Source organism: Gadus macrocephalus, chromosome 14 (genome assembly GCF_031168955.1).
Source record: "Gadus macrocephalus chromosome 14, ASM3116895v1".
NCBI lineage: Eukaryota > Metazoa > Chordata > Actinopteri > Gadiformes > Gadidae > Gadus > Gadus macrocephalus.
The window spans coordinates 20,242,139-20,249,365 of NC_082395.1; the positions used below are offsets into that span (position 1 = coordinate 20,242,139).

Consider the following 7,227-nt stretch of genomic DNA (forward strand, 5'->3'; position numbering starts at 1 on the left):
TATAAACTATCTATAAAGATGTGCATGGCTGAAAAATTCTGTCTTAAGTAATGAATCTGAAACATGCTGCATTTATCCCCAAACATAATTTACAAGCTGAATGCCTGATTAGGCCTGTGCGCACACACACACACACACACACACACACACACACACACACACACACACACACACACACACACACACACACACACACACACACACACACACACACACACACACACACACACACACACACACACACACACACACACACACACACACACACACACAAGTTCTCTCTTGTGCTGGATTAATTAAGTTAATGGGTGAGGGAGTTTTTTTTCTTCTTCTTTGATTAAATGGGCTGTGGCCCTGAAGGATAACTCTCTGATGGAGGGCTAGGTAATGCTTTAAATACCACACCACCGAACCAGAACACACAGGTGTTCTGCTCACAACACATAGCGCTATACCAGGAAAAATATATACAGTGGCACTCACACATTAGTGACACCACCCACCTACACACGCACGCACACAAACACAGAATAAACAAATCAAAGACTCAGCATCGCTCTCCCCCTCACCCCCCATCCATGTTCTCTCTCGCGTTCAAACAACGGCGCTCTCATTAAATCATTAAAACATTAGCAGCCATTTCACAGCTCACAGCGAGCGGTTTCGTTTGGCCGTGGTTCATTCGGTGCCCAATGTGGAAACCATTATGCCATGCAGCCCTGAAGGGAAGCCAATAGCACAATCATGGATAAATAGTAACACAAAGAGAGAGAGAGAGAGAGAGAGAGAGAGAGAGAGAGAGAGAGAGAGAGAGAGAGAGAGAGAGAGAGCTGGAGGGAGAGCGAGAGGGAACGCATGGCCACCAACCACAGTGCACAATGTAGTTCATGCCCGCAAATGACGAGGCAGCATCAACCCATCGGGGAACATAGAACCGAGGTTAGGATTCAGATTCAACGCCTTACTGTTTTTCTTAAGGGAACTTGACATGACCTTCAACCAGTGTGTAATGAAAAAGGAAATGGGTTATTACGTAAGGTGAGTTATTAAAATGTGCCCACACAGAAGCTTGCTACACACCTACCCTCGACGCAGACACATACGGACTGCTCAAACACTCCACAACATCTTATCCAGCAGGTGATCAGTCCCCCTGGCAGAGAGTGAGACATCCACACACACACACACACATCCACACACACACACACACACACACACACACACACACACACACACACACACAACCCACACACACTTTATGAGGACACAGGTCTAAGTGCCCATTTATTGTCTGGGCTGGTGTGTGCATGTGTGCGTGTGTGTGTGTGTTCGTGAGTGTGTGTGCGCCTTGTCTGTGTGTGTGTGTGTGTGTGTGCATGTGTCTGTTTGTACGTGGACAGGTATGTGTTTATGTATGTGTGTGTGTGTGTGTGTGTGTGTGTCTGCCTGCATTCGTGCCTGTGTGTGTGCTGTGTGTGTGTGTGCGTGCGTGCATGCCGGTGTACGTGGCCTTGTAGGAGGTGAGGGGAAGGGCAGACTGCTGCTGTTAGGCGACAATGAGGACAAGTAATTCCTCCCAGTTGTCATGTGCAGGAAGGAGCCCTGCTGCTCACACAAGGGAAAGGAGTTGGAAGAAAGAATCAAGCGCCAGGTGTGAGTTCTTCGTAAAATGCATTAATAAACGTGAGAAAATATCCTTACCATATCCTTTTCTGAATATGTGTTGGTAAATGTGTCTAAATATTGCTAACACATAATCATGGATAATATTTAAATAATATGAATATATGAAATAATTCATATCATTCATATATGATAGGAAAATCAAGGCCAAATAATTTTTAACAAAAATCAGACAAGAAAGATTGCGAGTAGGGAGCAATAGAAAATGGTGGCCGAATAAAACCAGGAACGCCATGGGTGGAGAGCGAAGAGGCCGGGCAAGGCCGAGTCAGGTGTGCCCACTGTTCACGTGAAGACAACAAAAGGTGAGCGAGAAAGCGTGACGGCTGGGGGAGGATTGAGAAGGGCATTACTCTGGGTGCTGTCGAAGCCAGTCCCTTCATGTCCCCTCTGCTAAGAGCTCACTCATTCACGAGAAAGACAGAGACAGAGACAGACAGAGAGAGAGCAGAGCTATTGTTCTGTTCTACCTCTGTCAAAGGTGGATGTGTTTACGTCCTGATGGGCTGTGCCAACATGTTTGTTGACATGTTCATGTCAGAAGTTGGTTGACAAGGACAAACAGGTGGACTGGGCATAGAGACAGAAAGACCGACAGACAAACAGACAGACAGATAAACATTCAGAGAGATGGACAGGCAGACAGATAGCTGGACGGACAGACATACAGATAAACATTAAGAATGATGGACAGACAGACAGACAGACAGACAGACAGACAGACAGACAGACAGACAGACAGACAGACAGACAGACAGACAGACAGACAGACAGACAGACAGACAGACAGACAGACAGACAGACAGACAGACAGACAGACAGACAGACAGACAGACAGACAGACAGACAGACAGGCAGGCAGAGGGACAGGCAGACAGACAGACAGAGGGACAGGCAGACAGACAGATACACATTCAGAGGGATGGATAGGCAGATGGACAGACAGATAGAGAGACAGACATACGTTCAACATCAGTTGGATATGCAAGGGGGCGGAGCCAGATTAGGCTGTCACCTTTCTTGTCTCAACAATCCAGCTTTAGATCCATGTTTTAAGACTGGCAGCCGGGCTCAAATCTGTCTGAACGGGGCGTTGCTGTGGGCAGGGATCTGTCTCAATGGGCAAACACAAACTTGGCCAGCAGTAATAAACTGTAAAAAAAAAAAGAAAAAGTGTCTGTAAAGGATTCAAATAAACACTGTATAGACTGTGTAAATACACTTATTAAAATCCCCTTCTTAAAGCTTGATCCACTCTCGCAAATAACTTCTGTAGATTATTATGTAGCGATAGCGAAACAAGGGCGGAAACCTATGACATCGTAGGACTGCTGGATGTGACAGCACCAGACTTACAACCAATCAAACAAAACTATTGAGACCTCAGGGTCGATTTAACCACACATGAAAACCCCTGGAGGCAGGGATTCTTCAAACTCACAGCCAATTGAATCACTGCCTCGGGATAACCGAGGTGTAATTATCCAAAGCAAAAAGCAACTCCCCCCCAACTACAGTCCTCTCTGAGCTTGAGGGCTGCAGTCAAGATGGAAGTCCACATTATCTGTCAAATAAACTTGTATTTAATTCTTCAACAAATAATAATTCTTCTTAAGCAAAAGTTCAGTTAGCAGAGCAACGAAGAACATATGAAAGGCCTATAAAGCAGCTGTTGGACGTTATCAATGGATGACAGAGAAAATACAATTCGTGGAATGTCACAATTGGTAAATTCCAGTAACAGTGTATTGTTTGCTGTGAGAGCACGGCAATGAGAAAGAGGGCAAGAGAGAGTGAGGGGGAGTGGGAGAGAGAGTGAGGGAGAGAACGAGAGAAAGAGTGACAGAGAGATTACAACAGTAAAATAGAGGGGAGAGAGAGAGGGGGGGGGAGTGGAGAGAAAGTGAGGGAGAGAACGAGAGGGAGAGAACGAGAGAAAAGGTGACAGAGAGTTTAAAACAGTGAAAGGGAGAGAAGAGAAGATAGAGCGCGAGAGAGAGTGAAAGCGGGAGAGCGAGAGAGAGGGAGAGATAGAGGTTACAACCACAAAACAATCATGGGGGGAATAAATCAATGGACTCCGATTCCGAATGCTCTGGTTGGTTTCAGGATTGGGTAGGTGAGAGAGACTTGCCTCTGGTTTCACGGTCCAAACCACAAGTCCCAGAACAAGGACCACAGGGACTACCAACACATTTCCCAGTTGTCTAAACACTCAAACAAACGGGCCCAATTCATCTCAAGTGGAAATGTCTTCTCTTTCCTTATCCGGTTTCATCTTTTTATTCGAAGCAAATAAAAGAAAGACAGCGGTAGTTGTGAAGGGGGGCAAGGTATTTCCCGCACATGATTGATATCATGTTGCACCGTATCAGATATCATAAGAACGGGAGGAAGCTTAAACCTAATCTTTCCCGTGGTCTTAAAGTATTCATTAATACGACATGATTCCATAATGACATTACCCTGAAGTAGCTCTAGTGTGTGTTCTTATCTGAAAAAAATACGTTTTTCCAGCTATACTTCTAGGTTCTTTTCTCCGATAGCCAGGGTCATAGTTATTAAAAAACATAATCTGAAAGATAATCTATAGGTGAAGCAATGAATAGCTTTGCTTCGATGTCAAATATATCAATGGCAAGGTCATAGCTCAGCTCTAGTGTCAATAAACAGTGATGTTAACATTTGGTAAATGCCCTCATGAAAAAAACACACACCGACAGATACTTGCGTATATATTCAACACAAATGAATGTAAGCGCATCAATTTTTTTTTTGTCAAATTACATGTGGCTAATTGTTTTATTTAACCTTTATTTAACTAAGAATTTATCACATTCAGATAGATATCTCTTTTACAAGTCAGCCCCGTCCAAGATAGCAGAACACAGTTAACATAGGACAGACAAAGTTGATCAATGTATGCGCTTGTATTAATTTGTGCACGTGCCCATTTTGTTGCTGTGCAGTGGAACCTTTCTCCCAGTCTCTGCTGTTTGTTATGGGAATGGCGCTCTGTGCCCAGTGGTGCTCAGCATCATGTGTGAACCGGATCGCTCCACATCCAGTGTGTGAGTCACTCAGCAATGTGAACAGCTGCTTGGTCCAGAGTTACCCGTCCCAGCTGTGTGTTCTCTCTTAACGACACGGCCAGGACCCTCACAGACTCTGTCATCACACCACACACACCAACATGCGCCCACAAACACATGTGCGCAGCTGCGTGCACACACATACACACATAAACATGGACACAACATGCATGTATGCACGCACATGCATGTTGTTCGATGTTGTTGTTGTGAATATTTCTTAGACAAGTATGTACACACCCATGCATTTATGAGTGCATGCACGCCCAAACACACACAAAAGCAAAAACACACTCACACGTAAAGGTGCCAAATTCAATTTGCGTGATTCAAGGGCTTTGACGGACTGATATGAAGGAAAATGCACATGGGGGGTAATGTCTGATTGTAAAAAAAATCTATAAATACATTTGATTAAACAATAAACTACTGCAACACTTCCTCTAAGGATGGAGGGTTTAAGATAGCTTCCTCGTAAGGTATGATGATGAATCCAACGATGATGGGATCATGTAGGGTTCATCTGTATCTCATCTAGATCTCCTTCCTTTCTTTAAGAGAATGGGGCATTCATCTTGGTTTATAATACCGACGGTGTTGTCCCAGTGGGCTGCATTGAAGCTCTGACAGGACATCACAAAGATCAAACTCATGTTCAACGCACCCTGCATGAAGTTCAGCTAATGCAAAATTCCTCCTCCTCCTCCTCCTCCTCCTCCTCCTCCTCCTCCTCCTCCTCCTCCTCCTCCTCCTCTCTCCTCCTCCTCCTCCTCCTCCTCCTCCTCCTCCTCCTCCTCCTCCTCCTCCTCCTCCTCCTCCTCCTCCTCCTCCTCCTCCTCCTCCTCCTTCTTCTTCTTCTTCTTCTTCTTCTTCTTCTTCTTCTTCTTCTTCTTCTTCTTCTTCTTCTTCTTCTTCTTCTTCTTCTTCTTCTTCTTCTTCTTCTTCTTCTTCTTCTTCTTCTTCTTCTTCTTCTTCTTCTTCTTCTTCTTCTTCTTCTTCTTCTTCTTCTTCTTCTTCTTCTTCAGTTTAGTTAGTTACTATGCAACAAATAGCTGGAATAAACTCCCAGAGGATTTAAGACTTTCCCCAACTCTGAGCACCTTTAAAACAAGACTGAATTGCTTTAGCTTTCTGCTAAATCTTAAATACATTGCACTTTCTAAAAAGCTTTTTTAACTTTGCCTTTATTTTCTACTTTAATACTAAAATGCATTTTTAACTTTCTATTTTACCCATTTCTTTGCATATGTTTTCTTTTACTTTAATCTATTATTTTATTTTATTGTATGACAATGTTTATATGTGAAGCAATTTGAGTCTGCCTTGTGTATGAAAAGTGCTACATAAATAAAGTTGCCTTGCCTTGCCTTGCCTTCTTCATGAAGTATAGAGATAATGAGTATGGACTTATTCTCCAATTAACAAATGAAACAAAACCTGATTCAGTTGAATGAAAGCCCTTCCCTTATAATTTCAGCTCTTATGACCACTGACAAAAAAACAAGTGTTTGTTATTGTGGGCTATAAGTTATAGGGATACTTTAGGTTAAAGGGGTACTATAGGTTCTAGGGATGCTTTAAGTTATTGGGGTGCTATAGGTTCTAGGGGTGCTTTAGGTTCTAGGGATGCTTTAAGTTATTGGGGTGCTATAGGTTCTAGGGGTGCTTTAGGTTCTAGGGTTGCTCTAGGTTCTTGGGGTGCTATCGCTTTCAGGGGGGGCTATAGGTTCTTGGGGGGCTTTAGGTTCTAGGGGGACGTTAGGTTCTTGGGGGCTAAAGGTTCTAGGGATGCTCTAGGTTGCTAGGTCATAAGAACCGAATTACGTGAAAACAAACACACGCACACCCTCTCCAAAATCACTTTATCATATTTCGCAAGCCGAAATAAGTCCACTTTAACGCGACGCCAGGCAGCGGTGGGGGGGGAGGTAGCGTGCAGCAAGGGTGGCGGTTCCATGACGGCGTGTAAGGCAGAACGTTCCCCTTTCGGTCGTCCCCCCGTCCCCCTGCCCCTCCCTCCAACGCCCGCTGCTCTGAGGTCCAGAACTGCCCTCCGACCCCAGCTCTGGTATCCAGCATGCCGTGAACACGGCCCCAGATCAGCAGGGGGCCAGGGCCTCATCGCGGACACATGAGCTATGCGGGGGCCACCACCGGCGGTCATCAGACCGGAAACCGCCTGGGCCCTGCTCCCCCCCGCTCCCCCACCAAGAGCCGCAGCACACTCTGACGCAGAGATGTTTGTCGTACATTAAACAGCATGTGTACTCGAGTTGTAGGCTGTGAGTTCATATGGAATTTTTATATATTTACACGCAAGATGGTGTCGTATTAATACATATGGAAGGGATGACACATGCAGAAGCGCACATGCTGTTCGCCGAAGTTCAGTCGACTCCGGAGTCTCTGAAAATGAACTGGTGTCCCTTTGCCTATAGGCCCCATCTGCATT

At 44.9% G+C, this 7,227-nt stretch overlaps 1 protein-coding gene across 1 annotated transcript in view; it reads right to left on the minus strand.

Moving 5' to 3' along the window:
• igdcc4 (immunoglobulin superfamily, DCC subclass, member 4) overlaps positions 1 to 7,227 on the minus strand; it is a 56,342-nt gene that overhangs the window by 43,575 nt on the left and 5,540 nt on the right. The window lies entirely within an intron of this gene.